The sequence below is a fragment of the Molothrus ater genome, chromosome 27 (genome assembly GCF_012460135.2).
Source record: "Molothrus ater isolate BHLD 08-10-18 breed brown headed cowbird chromosome 27, BPBGC_Mater_1.1, whole genome shotgun sequence".
NCBI classification, from domain to species: Eukaryota; Metazoa; Chordata; class Aves; order Passeriformes; family Icteridae; genus Molothrus; species Molothrus ater.
Genome location: NC_050504.2, coordinates 5,970,099 through 5,981,596, shown reverse-complemented (window position 1 = coordinate 5,981,596; position 11,498 = coordinate 5,970,099).

The window sequence follows — 11,498 nt, the reverse complement described above, 5'->3', positions numbered from 1 at the left end:
AACCCTAACCCTAACCCTAACCCTAACCCTAACCCTAACCCTAACCCTAACCCTAACCCTAACCCTAACCCTAACCCTAACCCTAACCCTAACCCTAACCCTAACCCTAACCCTAACCCTAACCCTAACCCTAACCCTAACCCTAACCCTAACCCTAACCCTAACCCTAACCCTAACCCTAACCCTAACCCTAACCCTAACCCTAACCCTAACCCTAACCCTAACCCTAACCCTAACCCTAACCCTAACCCTAACCCTAACCCTAACCCTAACCCTAACCCTAACCCTAACCCTAACCCTAACCCTAACCCTAACCCTAACCCTAACCCTAACCCTAACCCTAACCCTAACCCTAACCCTAACCCTAACCCTAACCCTAACCCTAACCCTAACCCTAACCCTAACCCTAACCCTAACCCTAACCCTAACCCTAACCCTAACCCTAACCCTAACCCTAACCCTAACCCTAACCCTAACCCTAACCCTAACCCTAACCCTAACCCTAACCCTAACCCTAACCCTAACCCTAACCCTAACCCTAACCCTAACCCTAACCCTAACCCTAACCCTAACCCTAACCCTAACCCTAACCCTAACCCTAACCCTAACCCTAACCCTAACCCTAACCCTAACCCTAACCCTAACCCTAACCCTAACCCTAACCCTAACCCTAACCCTAACCCTAACCCTAACCCTAACCCTAACCCTAACCCTAACCCTAACCCTAACCCTAACCCTAACCCTAACCCTAACCCTAACCCTAACCCTAACCCTAACCCTAACCCTAACCCTAACCCTAACCCTAACCCTAACCCTAACCCTAACCCTAACCCTAACCCTAACCCTAACCCTAACCCTAACCCTAACCCTAACCCTAACCCTAACCCTAACCCTAACCCTAACCCTAACCCTAACCCTAACCCTAACCCTAACCCTAACCCTAACCCTAACCCTAACCCTAACCCTAACCCTAACCCTAACCCTAACCCTAACCCTAACCCTAACCCTAACCCTAACCCTAACCCTAACCCTAACCCTAACCCTAACCCTAACCCTAACCCTAACCCTAACCCTAACCCTAACCCTAACCCTAACCCTAACCCTAACCCTAACCCTAACCCTAACCCTAACCCTAACCCTAACCCTAACCCTAACCCTAACCCTAACCCTAACCCTAACCCTAACCCTAACCCTAACCCTAACCCTAACCCTAACCCTAACCCTAACCCTAACCCTAACCCTAACCCTAACCCTAACCCTAACCCTAACCCTAACCCTAACCCTAACCCTAACCCTAACCCTAACCCTAACCCTAACCCTAACCCTAACCCTAACCCTAACCCTAACCCTAACCCTAACCCTAACCCTAACCCTAACCCTAACCCTAACCCTAACCCTAACCCTAACCCTAACCCTAACCCTAACCCTAACCCTAACCCTAACCCTAACCCTAACCCTAACCCTAACCCTAACCCTAACCCTAACCCTAACCCTAACCCTAACCCTAACCCTAACCCTAACCCTAACCCTAACCCTAACCCTAACCCTAACCCTAACCCTAACCCTAACCCTAACCCTAACCCTAACCCTAACCCTAACCCTAACCCTAACCCTAACCCTAACCCTAACCCTAACCCTAACCCTAACCCTAACCCTAACCCTAACCCTAACCCTAACCCTAACCCTAACCCTAACCCTAACCCTAACCCTAACCCTAACCCTAACCCTAACCCTAACCCTAACCCTAACCCTAACCCTAACCCTAACCCTAACCCTAACCCTAACCCTAACCCTAACCCTAACCCTAACCCTAACCCTAACCCTAACCCTAACCCTAACCCTAACCCTAACCCTAACCCTAACCCTAACCCTAACCCTAACCCTAACCCTAACCCTAACCCTAACCCTAACCCTAACCCTAACCCTAACCCTAACCCTAACCCTAACCCTAACCCTAACCCTAACCCTAACCCTAACCCTAACCCTAACCCTAACCCTAACCCTAACCCTAACCCTAACCCTAACCCTAACCCTAACCCTAACCCTAACCCTAACCCTAACCCAAACCCTAACCCTAACCCTAACCCTAACCCTAACCCTAACCCTAACCCTAACCCTAACCCTAACCCTAACCCTAACCCTAACCCTAACCCTAACCCTAACCCTAACCCTAACCCTAACCCTAACCCTAACCCTAACCCTAACCCTAACCCTAACCCTAACCCTAACCCTAACCCTAACCCTAACCCTAACCCTAACCCTAACCCTAACCCTAACCCTAACCCTAACCCTAACCCTAACCCTAACCCTAACCCTAACCCTAACCCTAACCCTAACCCTAACCCTAACCCTAACCCTAACCCTAACCCTAACCCTAACCCTAACCCTAACCCTAACCCTAACCCTAACCCTAACCCTAACCCTAACCCTAACCCTAACCCTAACCCTAACCCTAACCCTAACCCTAACCCTAACCCTAACCCTAACCCTAACCCTAACCCTAACCCTAAACCCTAACCCTAACCCTAACCCTAACCCTAACCCTAACCCTAACCCTAACCCTAACCCTAACCCTAACCCTAACCCTAACCCTAACCCTAACCCTAACCCTAACCCTAACCCTAACCCTAACCCTAACCCTAACCCTAACCCTAACCCTAACCCTAACCCTAACCCTAAAACCCTAACCCTAACCCTAACCCTAACCCTAACCCTAACCCTAACCCTAACCCTAACCCTAACCCTAACCCTAACCCTAACCCTAACCCTAACCCTAACCCTAACCCTAACCCTAACCCTAACCCTAACCCTAACCCTAACCCTAACCCTAACCCTAACCCTAACCCTAACCCTAACCCTAACCCTAACCCTAACCCTAACCCTAACCCTAACCCTAACCCTAACCCTAACCCTAACCCTAACCCTAACCCTAACCCTAACCCTAACCCTAACCCTAACCCTAACCCTAACCCTAACCCTAACCCTAACCCTAACCCTAACCCTAACCCTAACCCTAACCCTAACCCTAACCCTAACCCTAACCCTAACCCTAACCCTAACCCTAACCCTAACCCTAACCCTAACCCTAACCCTAACCCTAACCCTAACCCTAACCCTAACCCTAACCCTAACCCTAACCCTAACCCTAACCCTAACCCTAACCCTAACCCTAACCCTAACCCTAACCCTAACCCTAACCCTAACCCTAACCCTAACCCTAACCCTAACCCTAACCCTAACCCTAACCCTAACCCTAACCCTAACCCTAACCCTAACCCTAACCCTAACCCTAACCCTAACCCTAACCCTAACCCTAACCCTAACCCTAACCCTAACCCTAACCCTAACCCTAACCCTAACCCTAACCCTAACCCTAACCCTAACCCTAACCCTAACCCTAACCCTAACCCTAACCCTAACCCTAACCCTAACCCTAACCCTAACCCTAACCCTAACCCTAACCCTAACCCTAACCCTAACCCTAACCCTAACCCTAACCCTAACCCTAACCCTAACCCTAACCCTAACCCTAACCCTAACCCTAACCCTAACCCTAACCCTAACCCTAACCCTAACCCTAACCCTAACCCTAACCCTAACCCTAACCCTAACCCTAACCCTAACCCTAACCCTAACCCTAACCCTAACCCTAACCCTAACCCTAACCCTAACCCTAACCCTAACCCTAACCCTAACCCTAACCCTAACCCTAACCCTAACCCTAACCCTAACCCTAACCCTAACCCTAACCCTAACCCTAACCCTAACCCTAACCCTAACCCTAACCCTAACCCTAACCCTAACCCTAACCCTAACCCTAACCCTAACCCTAACCCTAACCCTAACCCTAACCCTAACCCTAACCCTAACCCTAACCCTAACCCTAACCCTAACCCTAACCCTAACCCTAACCCTAACCCTAACCCTAACCCTAACCCTAACCCTAACCCTAACCCTAACCCTAACCCTAACCCTAACCCTAACCCTAACCCTAACCCTAACCCTAACCCTAACCCTAACCCTAACCCTAACCCTAACCCTAACCCTAACCCTAACCCTAACCCTAACCCTAACCCTAACCCTAACCCTAACCCTAACCCTAACCCTAACCCTAACCCTAACCCTAACCCTAACCCTAACCCTAACCCTAACCCTAACCCTAACCCTAACCCTAACCCTAACCCTAACCCTAACCCTAACCCTAACCCTAACCCTAACCCTAACCCTAACCCTAACCCTAACCCTAACCCTAACCCTAACCCTAACCCTAACCCTAACCCTAACCCTAACCCTAACCCTAACCCTAACCCTAACCCTAACCCTAACCCTAACCCTAACCCTAACCCTAACCCTAACCCTAACCCTAACCCTAACCCTAACCCTAACCCTAACCCTAACCCTAACCCTAACCCTAACCCTAACCCTAACCCTAACCCTAACCCTAACCCTAACCCTAACCCTAACCCTAACCCTAACCCTAACCCTAACCCTAACCCTAACCCTAACCCTAACCCTAACCCTAACCCTAACCCTAACCCTAACCCTAACCCTAACCCTAACCCTAACCCTAACCCTAACCCTAACCCTAACCCTAACCCTAACCCTAACCCTAACCCTAACCCTAACCCTAACCCTAACCCTAACCCTAACCCTAACCCTAACCCTAACCCTAACCCTAACCCTAACCCTAACCCTAACCCTAACCCTAACCCTAACCCTAACCCTAACCCTAACCCTAACCCTAACCCTAACCCTAACCCTAACCCTAACCCTAACCCTAACCCTAACCCTAACCCTAACCCTAACCCTAACCCTAACCCTAACCCTAACCCTAACCCTAACCCTAACCCTAACCCTAACCCTAACCCTAACCCTAACCCTAACCCTAACCCTAACCCTAACCCTAACCCTAACCCTAACCCTAACCCTAACCCTAACCCTAACCCTAACCCTAACCCTAACCCTAACCCTAACCCTAACCCTAACCCTAACCCTAACCCTAACCCTAACCCTAACCCTAACCCTAACCCTAACCCTAACCCTAACCCTAACCCTAACCCTAACCCTAACCCTAACCCTAACCCTAACCCTAACCCTAACCCTAACCCTAACCCTAACCCTAACCCTAACCCTAACCCTAACCCTAACCCTAACCCTAACCCTAACCCTAACCCTAACCCTAACCCTAACCCTAACCCTAACCCTAACCCTAACCCTAACCCTAACCCTAACCCTAACCCTAACCCTAACCCTAACCCTAACCCTAACCCTAACCCTAACCCTAACCCTAACCCTAACCCTAACCCTAACCCTAACCCTAACCCTAACCCTAACCCTAACCCTAACCCTAACCCTAACCCTAACCCTAACCCTAACCCTAACCCTAACCCTAACCCTAACCCTAACCCTAACCCTAACCCTAACCCTAACCCTAACCCTAACCCTAACCCTAACCCTAACCCTAACCCTAACCCTAACCCTAACCCTAACCCTAACCCTAACCCTAACCCTAACCCTAACCCTAACCCTAACCCTAACCCTAACCCTAACCCTAACCCTAACCCTAACCCTAACCCTAACCCTAACCCTAACCCTAACCCTAACCCTAACCCTAACCCTAACCCTAACCCTAACCCTAACCCTAACCCTAACCCTAACCCTAACCCTAACCCTAACCCTAACCCTAACCCTAACCCTAACCCTAACCCTAACCCTAACCCTAACCCTAACCCTAACCCTAACCCTAACCCTAACCCTAACCCTAACCCTAACCCTAACCCTAACCCTAACCCTAACCCTAACCCTAACCCTAACCCTAACCCTAACCCTAACCCTAACCCTAACCCTAACCCTAACCCTAACCCTAACCCTAACCCTAACCCTAACCCTAACCCTAACCCTAACCCTAACCCTAACCCTAACCCTAACCCTAACCCTAACCCTAACCCTAACCCTAACCCTAACCCTAACCCTAACCCTAACCCTAACCCTAACCCTAACCCTAACCCTAACCCTAACCCTAACCCTAACCCTAACCCTAACCCTAACCCTAACCCTAACCCTAACCCTAACCCTAACCCTAACCCTAACCCTAACCCTAACCCTAACCCTAACCCTAACCCTAACCCTAACCCTAACCCTAACCCTAACCCTAACCCTAACCCTAACCCTAACCCTAACCCTAACCCTAACCCTAACCCTAACCCTAACCCTAACCCTAACCCTAACCCTAACCCTAACCCTAACCCTAACCCTAACCCTAACCCTAACCCTAACCCTAACCCTAACCCTAACCCTAACCCTAACCCTAACCCTAACCCTAACCCTAACCCTAACCCTAACCCTAACCCTAACCCTAACCCTAACCCTAACCCTAACCCTAACCCTAACCCTAACCCTAACCCTAACCCTAACCCTAACCCTAACCCTAACCCTAACCCTAACCCTAACCCTAACCCTAACCCTAACCCTAACCCTAACCCTAACCCTAACCCTAACCCTAACCCTAACCCTAACCCTAACCCTAACCCTAACCCTAACCCTAACCCTAACCCTAACCCTAACCCTAACCCTAACCCTAACCCTAACCCTAACCCTAACCCTAACCCTAACCCTAACCCTAACCCTAACCCTAACCCTAACCCTAACCCTAACCCTAACCCTAACCCTAACCCTAACCCTAACCCTAACCCTAACCCTAACCCTAACCCTAACCCTAACCCTAACCCTAACCCTAACCCTAACCCTAACCCTAACCCTAACCCTAACCCTAACCCTAACCCTAACCCTAACCCTAACCCTAACCCTAACCCTAACCCTAACCCTAACCCTAACCCTAACCCTAACCCTAACCCTAACCCTAACCCTAACCCTAACCCTAACCCTAACCCTAACCCTAACCCTAACCCTAACCCTAACCCTAACCCTAACCCTAACCCTAACCCTAACCCTAACCCTAACCCTAACCCTAACCCTAACCCTAACCCTAACCCTAACCCTAACCCTAACCCTAACCCTAACCCTAACCCTAACCCTAACCCTAACCCTAACCCTAACCCTAACCCTAACCCTAACCCTAACCCTAACCCTAACCCTAACCCTAACCCTAACCCTAACCCTAACCCTAACCCTAACCCTAACCCTAACCCTAACCCTAACCCTAACCCTAACCCTAACCCTAACCCTAACCCTAACCCTAACCCTAACCCTAACCCTAACCCTAACCCTAACCCTAACCCTAACCCTAACCCTAACCCTAACCCTAACCCTAACCCTAACCCTAACCCTAACCCTAACCCTAACCCTAACCCTAACCCTAACCCTAACCCTAACCCTAACCCTAACCCTAACCCTAACCCTAACCCTAACCCTAACCCTAACCCTAACCCTAACCCTAACCCTAACCCTAACCCTAACCCTAACCCTAACCCTAACCCTAACCCTAACCCTAACCCTAACCCTAACCCTAACCCTAACCCTAACCCTAACCCTAACCCTAACCCTAACCCTAACCCTAACCCTAACCCTAACCCTAACCCTAACCCTAACCCTAACCCTAACCCTAACCCTAACCCTAACCCTAACCCTAACCCTAACCCTAACCCTAACCCTAACCCTAACCCTAACCCTAACCCTAACCCTAACCCTAACCCTAACCCTAACCCTAACCCTAACCCTAACCCTAACCCTAACCCTAACCCTAACCCTAACCCTAACCCTAACCCTAACCCTAACCCTAACCCTAACCCTAACCCTAACCCTAACCCTAACCCTAACCCTAACCCTAACCCTAACCCTAACCCTAACCCTAACCCTAACCCTAACCCTAACCCTAACCCTAACCCTAACCCTAACCCTAACCCTAACCCTAACCCTAACCCTAACCCTAACCCTAACCCTAACCCTAACCCTAACCCTAACCCTAACCCTAACCCTAACCCTAACCCTAACCCTAACCCTAACCCTAACCCTAACCCTAACCCTAACCCTAACCCTAACCCTAACCCTAACCCTAACCCTAACCCTAACCCTAACCCTAACCCTAACCCTAACCCTAACCCTAACCCTAACCCTAACCCTAACCCTAACCCTAACCCTAACCCTAACCCTAACCCTAACCCTAACCCTAACCCTAACCCTAACCCTAACCCTAACCCTAACCCTAACCCTAACCCTAACCCTAACCCTAACCCTAACCCTAACCCTAACCCTAACCCTAACCCTAACCCTAACCCTAACCCTAACCCTAACCCTAACCCTAACCCTAACCCTAACCCTAACCCTAACCCTAACCCTAACCCTAACCCTAACCCTAACCCTAACCCTAACCCTAACCCTAACCCTAACCCTAACCCTAACCCTAACCCTAACCCTAACCCTAACCCTAACCCTAACCCTAACCCTAACCCTAACCCTAACCCTAACCCTAACCCTAACCCTAACCCTAACCCTAACCCTAACCCTAACCCTAACCCTAACCCTAACCCTAACCCTAACCCTAACCCTAACCCTAACCCTAACCCTAACCCTAACCCTAACCCTAACCCTAACCCTAACCCTAACCCTAACCCTAACCCTAACCCTAACCCTAACCCTAACCCTAACCCTAACCCTAACCCTAACCCTAACCCTAACCCTAACCCTAACCCTAACCCTAACCCTAACCCTAACCCTAACCCTAACCCTAACCCTAACCCTAACCCTAACCCTAACCCTAACCCTAACCCTAACCCTAACCCTAACCCTAACCCTAACCCTAACCCTAACCCTAACCCTAACCCTAACCCTAACCCTAACCCTAACCCTAACCCTAACCCTAACCCTAACCCTAACCCTAACCCTAACCCTAACCCTAACCCTAACCCTAACCCTAACCCTAACCCTAACCCTAACCCTAACCCTAACCCTAACCCTAACCCTAACCCTAACCCTAACCCTAACCCTAACCCTAACCCTAACCCTAACCCTAACCCTAACCCTAACCCTAACCCTAACCCTAACCCTAACCCTAACCCTAACCCTAACCCTAACCCTAACCCTAACCCTAACCCTAACCCTAACCCTAACCCTAACCCTAACCCTAACCCTAACCCTAACCCTAACCCTAACCCTAACCCTAACCCTAACCCTAACCCTAACCCTAACCCTAACCCTAACCCTAACCCTAACCCTAACCCTAACCCTAACCCTAACCCTAACCCTAACCCTAACCCTAACCCTAACCCTAACCCTAACCCTAACCCTAACCCTAACCCTAACCCTAACCCTAACCCTAACCCTAACCCTAACCCTAGAAAATGGCGGCTGCCGTGACGTTGTGATGGCTCATCAAGATGGCGGCGCCCATACGGTCACGTGGTACAGAACCAAGATGGCCGCGCCCATAGAGTCATGTGACCCTCGATCCAAGATGGCTGCCCCCATGGTGTCATGTGACTCAGGTCCAAGATGGCCGCCCTTGTGATGTCATCCAAGATGGCGGCCCCCATAGTGTCACGTGGTATGGCACCAAGATGGCGGCGCCCATGCGGTCATGTGACCGGGAACCAAGATGGCGGCACCCACTAGGTCACGTGACCATGGAACCAAGATGGCGGCACCCATGGAGTCATGTGATCTGTGGCCAAGATGGCGGCGGTCACGTGATCGGAGAGACCAAGATGGCGGACTTTGTGATGTCATTCAAGATGGTGGCCTCCTAGTGGTCACGTGGTGCCGTACAAGATGGCGGCGCCCAGGGGGTCACGTGGTGCGGGAAGCAAGATGGCGGTGTGTGCTCTGTGATGTCATTTACGGCAAAATGGCGGCCGCGGGGGTGACGTCATTTACGGCAACAAGATGGCGGCCGCGAGGGGGGGGTCACGTGGTGTGGGGGACAAGATGGCGGCCGCGAGGGGGGTCACGTGGTACCGGAAGCAAGATGGCGGCCATGCCGGGTGACGTCATTTGGGACAAAATGGCGGCTGCCCGGACCGGGATTTTTTTCTCGGTTTTGGGGGGGTTTTGCGGGGTTTTTGTGGGTCGCCCGGGGTCGGAATGGCGTTCCGGTTCGCGGAGGGCCGGCGGCGGCGCGCGCGGGGGTCTGGGGGGTGTGGGGTGGGTGGTGCTGTTTCGATCGGGCGTCTGGTGTGGACGCCTGTGCATTGGGGTCCTTTTTAGGGCGGGTCGCGCTGATGACGTCATCGGGGGCGTGCCGGGGGTGCAGTGTGGCGCTGGAAACGGCAGGGGGCGCTGTGCATGCAGTACCGATAAGCAGACGGCAGGTGGCGCTGTGAGTGCAGTACCGGTCAGCAAGCACCAGGTGGCGCTGTGCATGCAGTACCGGCCGGCAAACACCAGGTGGCGCTGTGAGTGCAGTACTCGCGAGCAAACGGCAGGGGGGGCTGTGAGTGCACTGTCTGTGGGTGGGTGGGTGGCTGGCATGGGGTGGGGACTAGTGATTAGTATTGATGGCTGACAGGTGGGATCCCTATATAGTGTATATAGTAAAAAGAAGAAAAACTATATGTCCGGTGCAGCAGTAGGAAATTTCAGGCTCCCGGGGAGTAAATGGTTTTTTTAATTTTTTTTTTTTCCTTTTACTCCCCGGGAGCCTGAAAGTTTCTACTGCTGCTTTTTTAAACTAAAGCTAGAAAGGAAAACAGAGTTAGAAAGAGAAGGAGAGAGAAAAGAGAGAGGAGCAGAGAGAAAAAAGAGAGGGAGAGAGAAAACAGAGAGAAGCAGAGAGAAAAGAGAGAAAGTGAGACAGAAAAGAGAGAGAAGCAGAGAGAAAAAAGAGAGGGAGAGAGAGAAGCAGAGAGAAAAGAGAGAGAAAAGAGAGAGGAGCAGAGAGAAAAAAGAGAGGGAGAGAGAAAACAGAGAAGCAGAGAGAAAAGAGAGAAAGGGAGAGAGAAAACAGAGAGAAGCAGAGAGAAAAAAGAGAGGGAGAGAGAAAAAAGAGAGGGAGAGAGAAAAGAAAGAGAAGCAGAGAGAAAAGAGAGACAAGGAGAGAGAAAAAAGAGAAGAAAGGCAGAGAAGCAGAGAGAAAAGAGAGAAAGCAAGAGAGAAAAGAGAGAAAGCAGAGGGAAAAGAGATAGAGGCACAAAAGAGAGAGAGAGAAGCAAGGAGAAAAGACAGAAACAAAGAAAAAAGGGAGAGAGAAAAGAGTTGGAAAACAGAGGGACAGAAGAAAAGACCGAGAGAGAAGAGGACAGAACAAGGACAAAGACAGAAAGAAGAGAAGAGGAGAGAACAGAGACAGAGCAGACAGCGTGAGACAGAGAGAGGGAGAAGAGACAGGAAAAGACAGAAGAAAATAAAACAGGAGGACAGAGTGAGACAGGAAAAGGAGGGTGGGAGAACTGAAGAAGGACAGGAGTTAAAGGGAAAAGTGGTTAGGATTAGGGTGAAAGTGAAAACTGAGGAGTGGGGTGAAAAAGGAAAAGACTGAGAGCAAAAAACACAAACCGAGGAAAAGGAGAACACGGAGAGAAAGAGAAGTGAGAAGACTGAGATTGACA